At 38.5% G+C, this 11496-nt stretch overlaps 2 non-coding genes across 2 annotated transcripts; both read right to left on the reverse strand.

The window, feature by feature from the left end:
- Window positions 1-2893: 2893 nt before the first annotated feature.
- On the reverse strand, window positions 2894-3002 carry LOC130949537 (small nucleolar RNA R71). The gene has a single exon (XR_009073407.1). It is a non-coding gene; the product is annotated as a small nucleolar RNA R71 (small nucleolar RNA).
- An 8181-nt stretch (window positions 3003-11183) lies between these two features.
- On the reverse strand, window positions 11184-11291 carry LOC130955242 (small nucleolar RNA R71). Its single transcript, XR_009076680.1, has one exon. It is a non-coding gene; the product is annotated as a small nucleolar RNA R71 (small nucleolar RNA).
- Between the last annotated feature and the right edge of the window lie 205 nt (window positions 11292-11496).

The following is an 11496-nucleotide window of genomic DNA, read 5'->3' on the forward strand; positions in this document are numbered from 1 at the left end:
AGCTAGATGGATGGCGGCATTTATGAGGATCCGGAAAGTCCAACCTTGTCTGTGGTGTTCCGAGTAGGATCCTGGGAATCCGGAAAGTCTCACCTTGTCTGTGGTATTCCGAGTAGGATTCCGGTAATGAATGACTGTGACGTGCTTCAAACTTGCAACCTGCTGGGCGTCAGTGACAGACGCAAAAGAGGGATTCTATTCCAGTAGGGGAGGGAACCAACCGGTGATTGGCCGTACTGTGACAGAGTGCGTGAGCATTAGCTTTCACTGCGAGGATGGGATGTAGCCATCAACCATGGGTGATGCCTCCAGACTGGTTAGCTGTGCGAGTGACAGCCGCATAGGATATTTCCCCGAGAGGATGAAAGTAGCCACAGTTGATGGTGAACCCCTAAACAAAGCTTGCCATGGAAAGGAGTAAGAAGGACTGGGTAGAAGGAATAGGAGAGCAGGCGTCCGTGAGCTCTACAGCACCTCCATTCCGCTTATCTGAATTCCTACCAATGAATCTACATAAGTATTCTATCCCTTTTATTATTTCTTATTTTATTTTTTTACTTTCAAACCCATAAACCTTTAATCCTCCTGACTGAGATCTACAAGGTGACCATAGCTTGCTTCATACCAACAATCTCTGTGGATTCGACCCTTACTCACGTAAGGTTATTACTTGGACGACCCAGTACACTTGCTGGTTAGTTGAACGGAGTTGTGACTTCAAATAAGGACAATTATTGAATAAATCCATACAAAGACAAACAACTTGAACAGAACAGTGATCACAATTTCGTCCACCAAGTTTTTGGCGCCGTTGCCGAGGATTGTTCGAGTATGGACAACTGACGGTTCATCTTGTTGCTCAGATTAGGTAATTTTCTTTTCAAAAATCTTTTTCAAAATTTTTCTTTGATTTTTCGTGTTTTTAAACTTTATTTTCGAAAAATAATAATAAAAATCCAAAAAAATTAGAAAATCATAAAAATAAAAAATATTTTATGTTTCTTGTTTGAGTTTTGAGTCAAATTTTAAGTTTGGTGTCAATTGCATGCTTTTAAAAATTTTTCTTGCATTTTTCGAAAATCCCATGCATTCATAGTGTTCTTCATGATCTTCAAGTTGTTCTTGACAAGTCTTCTTGTTTGATCTTGATGATTTCTTGTTTTGTGTCTTTTCTTGTTTTTCATGTGCATTTTTGCATTCATATTTTCCATGCATTAAAGATTTCTAAGTTTGGTGTCTTGCATGTTTTCTTTGCATCAAAAATTTTTCAAAATTATGTTCTTGATGTTCATCATGATCTTCAAAGTGTTCTTGATGTTCATCTTGACATTCATAGCATTCTTGCATGCATTCATTGTTTTGATCTAAAAATTTCATGCATTGAATATTTTTGTTGTTTTTCTCTTTCATAATTAAAAATTCAAAAATCAAAAAAATATCTTTTCCTTATTTCCCTCCAAAATTTCAAAATTTTGGGTTGACTTGGTCAAAAATTTTCAAAATTAGTTATTTCTTACTAGTCAAGTCAAAATTTCAATTTTAAAAATCTTATCTTTTCAAAAATCTTTTTCAAAATCATATCTTTTTCAATTTTTTTTATTATTTTCGAAAATTTCAAAAAAAAAAATATATTTTTCAAATTATTTTCAAAATATTTTTCTTATCTTTATATGTAATTTTCGAAAATTAGCTAACAACTAATGTGATTGGTTCAAAAATTTGAAGTTTGTTACTTTCTTGTTAAGAAAGGTTCAATCTTTAAGTTCTAGAATCTTATCTTGTAGTTTCTTGTTAGTTAAGTTATTTTAAAAATTAAATCTTTTTCAAAATATCTTTTTCTTAAAAATCTTTGTATCTTTTTATCTTATCTTTTTCAAAAATTTTATCTTTTTCAAAATTTGATTTCAAAATATCTTATCTAACTTCTTATCTTCTTATCTTTTTCAATTTTGATTTCAAATCTTTTCCAATTAACTAACTAACTTGTTGTTTGTTTCTTATCTTTTTCAAAACCACCTAACTACTTCTCCCTCTTCTATTTTCGAAAATATCTCCCTCTTTTTCAAAAATTCTTTTTAATTAATTAATTGTTTCATGTTTTAATTTTAATTACAATTTATTTTTATTTTTCGAAAACACTAACCCCTTTTTCAAAAATTATTTTCGAATTCTTTCTTCTCTTTTCTTCTTCTATTTAATTATTTAATTACTAACACTTCTCTTCACCTCCCTTCATCCATAAATCTGAATCCATTCTTCACTCTCCTACCCCTTTCTTTTTCTACTAACATAAAGGAATCTCTATAATGTGACATAGAGGATTCCTCTTCCTTTTCTTGTTTTCTTCTCTTTCATATGAGCAGGAACAGGGATAAAGGCACTCTTGTTGAAACAAACTGTGAAGTTGATTTTGGACCAGGTTCTGTGCACCAAATCTTGGGAGCCATTACCTTGGATTATTAAAGTAAAAAGAATAAATAAAGAAAATTAAGAGAAGCTAAATTACAACAATCCAGAAAAGACCTTCTAGAAATTTTCGAACAAGAGAAGGAGATGGCAGAAGAAAATAATAATAATAATGCAAGGAGAATGCTTGGTGACTTCACAAAGCCAACGTCCAAGTTTGATGGAAGAAGCATCTCCATTCCTGCCATTGGAGCCAATAACTTTGAGCTTAAGCCTCAACTAGTTGCTTTAATGCAACAAAACTGCAAGTTTTATGGACTTCCATCTGAAGATCCTTACCAGTTTTTAACTGAGTTCTTGCAGATCTGTGACACTGTAAAGACAAATGGAGTTAATCCTGAAGTCTACAGACTCTTGCTTTTCCCTTTTGCTGTAAGAGACAGAGCTAGAGTATGGTTGGATTCACAACCCAAGGATAGCTGGACTCACCCTTTGGATAAGAGACATCAAACCTTCAAACAAAAAGATGGTGAATCCCTCTATGAAGCTTGGGAAAGATACAAGCAGCTGACCAAAAGATGTCCATCTGACATGTTTTCAGAATGGACCATACTAGATATATTCTATTATGGTCTCTCTGAATTTTCGAAAATGTCATTGGCTGAGAGTGGATGTTCAAACCTTCAAACAAAAGATGGTGAATCCTCTATGAAGCTTGGGAAAGATACAGCAGCTGACCAAAGATGTCCATCTGACATGTTTTCAGAATGGACCATACTAGATATATTCTATTATGGTCTCTCTGAATTTTCGAAAATGTCATTGGCCAGTCTACAGGTGGATCTATTCACCTGAAGAAAACGCCTGAAGAGGCTCAAGAACTCATTGACATGGTTGCAAATAACCAGTTCATGTACACTTCTGAGAGGAATTCGGTCAACAATGGCATACCTCAGAAGAAAGGCAAATTTCTCATGGAAGGATCAACAAAAACCTCAACAAGGTTTTAACAATTGGTGGACGCAACAGGCTGAATAATAGTAAGCCATATCCATCATCTTCTCAGCAACAAACAGAGAACTCTGAACAAAACACTTCTAATTTAGCCAATATAATCTCTGATCTGTCAAAAGCCACTTTCAGTTTCATGAATGAAACAAGATCCTCCATTAGAAATTTGGAGGCACAAGTGGGCCAGCTGAGTAAGAAGGTTATTGAAACTCCTCCCAGTACTCTCCCAGGCAATACAGAAGAGAATCCAAAAGGAGAGTGCAAGGCCATTGATTTAGTCAAAGTGGCCGAATGCACTAAGGAGGAGGAGGACGAAAATCCTAGTGAGGAAGACCTCCTGGGACGTTCCTCAAACACGAAGGAGTTTCCTATTAAGGATCCTGAGGAATCTGAGGGTCATCTAGAGACCATAGAGATTCCTTTAAATCTCCTCCTGCCATTCATGAGCTCTGAAGAATATTCATCCTCTGAAGAGAATGAAGATGTGACTGGAGAGCAAGTTGCTCTATACTTAGGAGCTATCATGAAGCTGAATGCCAAGCTGTTTGGTAATGAGACCTGGGAAAGTGAACCTCCCTTGCTCATTAGTGAACTAGATACTTGGATCCAGAGGACTCTACCTCAAAAGAAACAAGATCCTGGCAAGTTCTTAATACCTTGCACCATTGGCACCATGAGCTTTGAGAAAGCTCTATGTGATCTTGGGTCAGGGATAAATCTAATGCCACTCTCTGTCATGGAGAAGCTGGGAATCATTGAGGTACAACCTGCCTTGTTCTCATTACAATTGGCAGACAAGTCTATAAGACAAGCTTATGGAATAGTGGAGGACGTTCTAGTAAAGGTTGAAGGCCTTTACATCCCTACTGATTTCATAATCCTAGACTAGGAAGGAAGATGATGAATGCATCATCCTAGAAGACCTTTCCTAGCCACAGCAGGAGCTGTGATAGATGTCAACAGAGGTGAGTTAGTCCTTCAAGTGAATGGGGACTACCTTGTGTTTCAGGCACATGGTCATCCTCTGTGACAAAAGAGAGTAAGCATGAAGAACTTCTCTCAGTCAGAGTCAAGAGCCACACAGTTCAAACTCTAAGTTTGGTGTTGTGAAGCCACAACCAAACTCTAAGTTTGGTGTCCAAACCCCATATCCAAACTCTAAGTTTGGTGTTGGGAATACCACACTTAAGTTGACCTGATCACCTTGTGGCTCCATGAGAGCCACTGTCAAGCTATTGACATTAAAGAAGCGCTTGTTGGGAGGCAACCCAATTTTATTTATCTAATTTTATTTGATTTTGTTTTGGTGTTATTTTTGTGTTGAATTAGGTACATGATCATGAGGAGTCACGAAAAAATCAAAAAAATTAAAAACAGAATCAAAAACAGAAGAAAAAAAAATTTTCACCCTGGAGGATGCACGGGCTGGCGTTCAACGCCCAGAAGGTGCATCTGGCCGGCGTTCAACGCCAGAACAGAGCACCATTCTGGCACTGAACGCCCAAAACAAGCAACAACCTGGCGTTAAACGCCAGGATGTGCACACAGAGGACAATCTGGCGCTGAACGCCAGAAACAAGCATGAAACTGGCGTTGAACGCCAGAAACAAGCGTGAAACTGGCGTTAAACGCCAGAAACATGCATTACATGGGCGTTTAACGCCCAGAACGTGCATCAATGGGCGTTTGAACGCCAGAATGATGCATGAAGGCAATTTACACGCCTATAGGGAGAAGGAATGGTATTTCTTTTCACCTCAGGACCTGTGGACCCCACAGGATTCCCCCTCAGGATCTGTGGACCCCACAGGATCCCCACCTACCATATTCCCACCTTCCCTTTTAATCCTAATCACACTCTCTTAATCCAAATCTCATTCTCAATATCACACTTCCCAAAAACCTTCACCAATCACATCAACTCCTCTTCCCAATCATCCCTTCTTCATTCACCAATCACTCTTTCCCATAAACCCCACTCACCTTCACAATTCAACTTCTCCTTCCCACCCAATCCCACCCATATAGCCGAACCCATCTCCCCTCACTCTCCTCCATTTTCTTCTTCTTCTTCTTCTTCTCTTCTTTCTTTTCTTGCTCGAGGGCGAGCAATATTTAAGTTTGGTGTGGTAAAAGCATAGCTTTTTTTGCTTTTCCATTACCATTAATGGCACCTAAAGCCAGAGAAACCTCAAAGGGAAGACAAAAGCTTCCACCTCTGAGTCATGGGAGATGGAAAGACTCATAAGCGGAATAGCTCAGTTGGGTAGAACATGTGGCTGCAAATCAAGAGATCCCTGAGATACCTCAGGGGATAAATTGTCCTCCACACAAATATTGGAAGCAACTAAGGGTGGAACATCATGAGCACTCCATCATTCTCCAAGAAATAAGAGAAGATCAAAGAGCAATGAGGGAGGAGCAACAAAGGCAAGGAAGAGACATAAAGGAGCTCAAAAAGCACCATTGGACCTTCAAGAAGGCGCCACCTTCACTCAGGTGGATTCATTCCTTGTTCTTTATTTCTTTCTGCTTTTCGGTTTTTAATATTGTGTTTATCTATGTTTTGTGTCTTTATTTCATGATCATTAGTATGTAACCATGCCTTAAAGCTATGAATAAATTCCATTAATCCTTCACCTCTCTTAAAGAAAATGTTTAATTCAAAAGAACAAGAAGTACATGAATTTCGAATTTATCCTTGAATTTAGTTTAATTATATTGATGTGGTGGCAAAAATTTTTGTTTTCTGAATGAATGCTTGAACAGTGCATATGTCTTTTGATCTTGTTGTTTATGAATGTTAAAATTGTTGGCTCTTGAAAAGAATGATGAACAAAGAGAAATGTTATTGATGATCTGAAAAACCATGAAATTGATTCTTGAAGCAAGAAAAAGCAGTGAAAAAGAAGAAGCATTCGAAAAAAAAAAATTTTTTTTGGAGCTAAAAAGAGTATATAGAAAAAGAAGGAGCAGTAGAAAAAGCCAATAGCCCTTAAAACCAAAAGGCAAGGGTAAAAAGGATCCAAGGCTTTGAGCATCAATGGATAGGAGGGCCTAAGGAAATTAAATCCAGGCCTAAGCGGCTAAATCAAGCTGTCCCTAACCATGTGCTTGTGTCATGAAGGTCCAAGTGAAAGCTGAGACTGAGTGGTTAAAGTCGTGATCCAAAGCAAAAGAGTGTGCTTAAGAGCTCTGGACACCACTAACTGGGGACTTTAGCAAAGCTAAGTCACAATCTGAAAAGGTTCACCCAGTTATGTGTCTGTGGCATTTATGTATCCGGTGGTAATACTGGAAAACAAAGTGCTTAGGGCCACAGCCAAGACTCATAAGTAGCTGTGTTCAAGAATCAACATGCTTAACTAGGAAAGTCAATAACACTATCTGAAATTCTAAGTTCCTAGAGAAGCCAATCACTCTGAACTTCAAAGGAAAAAGTGAGATGCCAAAACTGTTCAGAAGCAAAAAGCTACAAGTCCCGCTCATGTAATTAAATTAATAATCATTGATATTTTGGACTTTATAGTATATTCTCTTCTTTTTATCCTATTTGATTTTCAGTTGCTTGGGGACAAGCAACAATTTAAGTTTGGTGTTGTGATGAGCGGATAATTTATACGCTTTTTGGCATAGTTTTTACATAGTTTTTAGTAAGTTCAAGCTACTTTTAGGGATGTTTTCCTTAGTTTTTATGTTAAATTCACATTTCTGGACTTTACTATGAGTTTGTGTGTTTTTCTGTGATTTCAGGTAAATTCTGACTGAAATTGAGGGATTTGAGCAAAACTCTGAAAAAGGCTGACAAAAGGACTGCTGATGCTGTTGGATTCTGACCTCCCTGCACTCAAAATGGATTTTCTGGAGCTACAGAACTCCAAATAGCGCGCTCTCAACGGCGTTGGAAAGTAGACATCCAGGGCTTTCCAGCAATATATAATAGTCCATGCTTTATTCGAAGAATGACGACGTAACTTGGCGTTAACGCCAAGTTCATGCTGCTGTCTGGAGTAAAACGCCAGAAAAACGTCATGATTCGGAGTTAAACGCCCAAAACACGTCATAACCTGAAGTTTGACGCCAAGAAATGCCTCTACACGTGGATTGATCAAGCTCAGCCCAAGCACACACCAAGTGGGCCCCGGAAGTGGATTTATGCACAATTACTTACTCATGTAAACCGTAGTAGCTAGTCTAGTATATATAGGACACTTATCTATGTATTAGACATCTTTGGTCTCAGTTTTGTTTTATTCTTCTCTTAGGAGATCATTGATCACGTTTTAGGGGGCTGGCCATTCGGCCATGCCTGAACCCTTTACTTATGTATTTTCAACGGTGGAGTTTCTGCACACCATAGATTAAGGGTGTGGAGCTCTGCTGTACCTCAAAGATTAATGAAGTTCTATTTTCTTTTATTCAATTCCTCTTTTATTCTTATTCCAAGATATTCATTCGTACCCAAGAAACATGATGAATGTGATGAGTTAGATAACCCTCATTATTATTCTCACTTATGAGCGCGCGTGATTGACAACCACTTCCGTTCTACATGCAAAGAAGCTTGAGTGTGTATCTCTTAGATTCCCCAACAGAATCTTCGTGGTATAAGCTAGATGGATGGCGGCATTTATGAGGATCTGAAAAGTCCAACCTTGTCTGTGGTGTTCCGAGTAGGATCCTGGGAATCCGGAAAGTCTCACCTTGTCTGTGGTATTCCGAGTAGGATTCCGGTAATGAATGACTGTGACGTGCTTCAAACTTGCAACCTGCTGGGCGTCAGTGACAGACGCAAAAGAGGGATTCTATTCCAGTAGGGGAGGGAACCAACCGGTGATTGGCCGTACTGTGACAGAGTGCGTGAGCATTAGCTTTCACTGCGAGGATGGGATGTAGCCATCAACCATGGGTGATGCCTCCAGACTGGTTAGCTGTGCGAGTGACAGCCGCATAGGATATTTCCCCGAGAGGATGAAAGTAGCCACAGTTGATGGTGAACCCCTAAACAAAGCTTGCCATGGAAAGGAGTAAGAAGGACTGGGTAGAAGGAATAGGAGAGCAGGCGTCCGTGAGCTCTACAGCACCTTCATTCCGCTTATCTGAAATTCCTACCAATGAATCTACATAAGTATTCTATCCCTTTTATTATTTCTTATTTTATTTTTTTACTTTCAAACCCATAAACCTTTAATCCTCCTGACTGAGATCTACAAGGTGACCATAGCTTGCTTCATACCAACAATCTCTGTGGATTCGACCCTTACTCACGTAAGGTTATTACTTGGACGACCCAGTACACTTGCTGGTTAGTTGAACGGAGTTGTGACTTCAAATAAGGACAATTATTGAATAAATCCGTACAAAGACAAACAACTTGAACAGAACAGTGATCACAATTTCGTCCACCAGGAGGTAGCCACTGACAACGGTGAAACCCTTGCATAAGCTTGCCATGGAAAGGAGTAAGAAGGATTGGATGAAGACAGTAGGAAAGCAGAGAGACGGAAGGGACCAAGCATCTTCATACGCTTATCTGAAATTCCTACCAATGAATTACATAAGTACCTCTATCTTTATCTTTATGTTTTATTCATATATCACCCATACCCATTTGAGTCTGCCTGACTAAGATTTACAAGGTGACCATAGCTTGCTTCATACCAACAATCTCCGTGGGATCGACCCTTACTCGCGTAAGGTTTATTACTTGGACGACCCAGTGCACTTACTGGTTAGTTGTGCAGAGTTGTGATAGAGAGTTGAGATTGCAATGAGCGTACCATGTTGATGGCGCCATTGATGATCACAATTTCGTGCACCAAGTTTTAGGCGCCGTTGCCGGGGATTGTTTCGAGTATGGACAACTGACGGTTCATCTTGTTGCTTAGATTAGGTATTTTTCAGAATTCTTAAGAATGAATTCTAGAGTTTCATGATGATCTGTTGAAATCTGGCTGGCTGAGAAGCCATGTCTAATCTTATTGGACCGAGGTTTCAACTGATCATCACAAGAGCTTGTTGATCTCTATCAATCTGGCTATTGGAGCAATGATCTGCTAAGGCTTGGCTGGCCATTGGTCATGTCTAGTGTTTTGGACCGAAACTTTCTTTGAAAGCTTGGCTGGCTGTGAAGCCATGTCTAATTCCTGGACCGGAGTCTTAGACTAGCATTGCAATGATTCCTGGAATCCAAATTAAGAATTCTGAACCCTTTATTTTCTATTTCCATATAATTTTCGAAAAATCCAAAAAAAATTTTCAAAATCATAAAAACCAAAAATATTTTATGTTTCTTGTTTGAGTCTAGTGTCTAATTTTAAGTTTGGTGTCTTGCATGCATTGTTTATTTGATCTTGGTTCTATTTTCAAGTCAATAGTACAGGGAACTGAGGATTCAGAACAGGCAGCAGAGGAATTACACAGAAAAAGCTGGGCGTTCAAAACGCCCAGTGAAGAAGGACAGATTGGCGTTTAAACGCCAGCCAGGGTGCCTGGTTGGGCGTTTAACGCCCAAAAAGGTAGTGCATTGGGCGTTAAACGCCAGAATGTGCACCATTCTGGGCGTTTAACGCCAGGATGGCACAAGAGGGAAGATTCTGTTTTTAATTCAGATTCTTTTCAAGTTTTCAAAGTTTTTCAAAATCAAATCTTTTTTAAAATCAATTTCTTTCCTTTTTCAAAGATACTTGCTAACAATTAATGATTTGATTGAACAATTCAAGTATGTTGCCTTTTCTGTTGAGAAAGGTTTAATGTTTGAATCATATCTTTTCTTGTTAGGCAAGTCATTAATTTTTAAAATCAAATCTTTTTAAAATCGTTTTCAAATCATATCTTTTCAATCATATCTTTTTAAAAACCATAACTTTTCAATCAAATCTTTTTAATCACATCTTTTTCAAAAATAGTTTTCAATCATATTTTTTTCAAAATCTTTTTCAAAAATCACTTGATTTCTTTCCCACTTTTAGTTTTCGAAAATTATCAATCAATTTTTCAAAATGTTTTCAAAATCTCTCACTTAATTTTCGAAAATTTCTTCCTCTCTTCTCACATCCTTCTATTTATGGAGTACCACTCCTTCTCAATGCACAATTCGAACTCTATCTGATTAAGTTCGAATTCTTCTACCCCTTCCTTCTAATTTTCTTCTTCTCTGACACCTCAAGGAATCTCTATACTGTGACATAGAGGATTCCATATTTTCTTGTTCTTTTCTCTTTTATATGAGCAGGAACAAAGACAAAAGCATTCTTGTTGAAGCTGACCCTGAACCTGAAAGGACCTTGAAGCGAAAGCTAAGAGAAGCTAAGGCACAACTCTCTGTAGAGGACCTAACAGAAATCTTCAAAGAAGAAGACATGGCAGCCGAAAACAACAACAATGCAAACAATGCAAGGAAGGTGCTGGGTGACTTTACTGCACCTACTCCCGACTTCTATGGGAGAAGCATCTCTATCCTTGCCATTGGAGCAAACAACTTTGAGCTTAAGCCTCAATTAGTTTCTCTAATGCAACAGAATTGCAAGTTCCATGGACTTCCATTGGAAGATCCTCATCAGTTCTTAGCTGAATTCTTGCAAATCTGTGACACTGTCAAGACTAATGGGGTTGACCCTGAGGTCTACAGACTTATGCTATTCCCTTTTGCTGTAAGAGACAGAGCTAGGACATGGTTGGACTCACAACCTAAAGAAAGCCTGGACTCATGGGAAAAGCTAGTCAATGCCTTCTTGGCAAAGTTCTTTCCACCTCAAAAATTGAGTAAGCTTAGAGTGGAAGTCCAAACCTTCAGACAGAAGGATGGAGAATCCCTCTATGAAGCTTGGGAAAGATACAAACAATTTATTAGAAAATGTCCTTCTGACATGCTTTCTGAATGGAGCATCATAGGTATTTTCTATGATGGTCTCTCTGAACTATCCAAGATGTCTTTGGATAGCTCTGCTGGAGGATCTCTTCATCTGAAGAAGACGCCTACAGAAGCTCAAGAACTAATTGAAATGGTTGCAAATAACCAATTCATGTACACTTCTGAAAGGAATCCTATGAACAATGGGGCAAATCAGAAGAAAGGAG

The sequence above is a fragment of the Arachis stenosperma genome, chromosome 1, assembly GCF_014773155.1.
Source record: "Arachis stenosperma cultivar V10309 chromosome 1, arast.V10309.gnm1.PFL2, whole genome shotgun sequence".
In the NCBI taxonomy this organism is placed as follows: domain Eukaryota; kingdom Viridiplantae; phylum Streptophyta; class Magnoliopsida; order Fabales; family Fabaceae; genus Arachis; species Arachis stenosperma.